This window comes from Propithecus coquereli, unplaced genomic scaffold (genome assembly GCF_000956105.1).
Source record: "Propithecus coquereli isolate 6110/MARCELLA unplaced genomic scaffold, Pcoq_1.0 Scaffold206, whole genome shotgun sequence".
Classification (NCBI taxonomy): Eukaryota; Metazoa; Chordata; class Mammalia; order Primates; family Indriidae; genus Propithecus; species Propithecus coquereli.
This window is the reverse complement of record NW_012145634.1, coordinates 3,647,467-3,648,195: the sequence shown is the minus strand read 5'-3', so window position 1 is coordinate 3,648,195 and position 729 is coordinate 3,647,467.

The following is a 729-nucleotide window of genomic DNA, read 5'->3' as shown; positions in this document are numbered from 1 at the left end:
ATTCCCACCGACAGTGCACAGAGAGAGGTTCGCTTTTTTCTACGCCCTTACCAACACTTGTTATCTTTTGTCTTTTTGATAGTAGCCATTCTAACAGATGTGCAGTGATATCTCATTGTAGTTTAAATTTGCATTTCCCTGATAATTAGTGATGATCAACATTTTTTTCGTCTATCTTTTGGCCACGTGTAGGCTTTCTTTTGGGAAGTGTCTATTTAGGTCCTTTGACCATTTTTTGATTGGGTTAATTGCTTTCTGGTTGTTGAGTTGTTTGAGTTCTTTGCATATTTTGGATATCAGCTCCTTATCAGATATGTAATTTGCAAATATTTTCTCCCAATCCATAGGTTCTTTCTTCCCTCTGTTATTTCCTTTGCTGTACAGAAACTTTTTAGTTCGATGCAATTCCATTTGTTTGTTCTTGCTTTTATTGCCTGTGCCTTTGGGGTCATATCCAAGAAATTTTTGCCCAGACCAATGTTGGGGGGCATTTTTCCTGTTTTCTTTTGGTAGTTTTACGGCTTCAGGTCTTACATTTAAGTCTTTAATCCATCTTGAGTTGATTTTTGTATATGGTATGAAATAGGGTCCAATTTCATTCTTCTGTTTATTGATATCTAGATTTCACAACACCATGTATTGATGGAACTGTCCTTTCTCCCTTGTTCTTGGAACTTCAAAACTCAGTTGACTATATCCCATTCACACAAAGCAACTATTAAAAGAAAA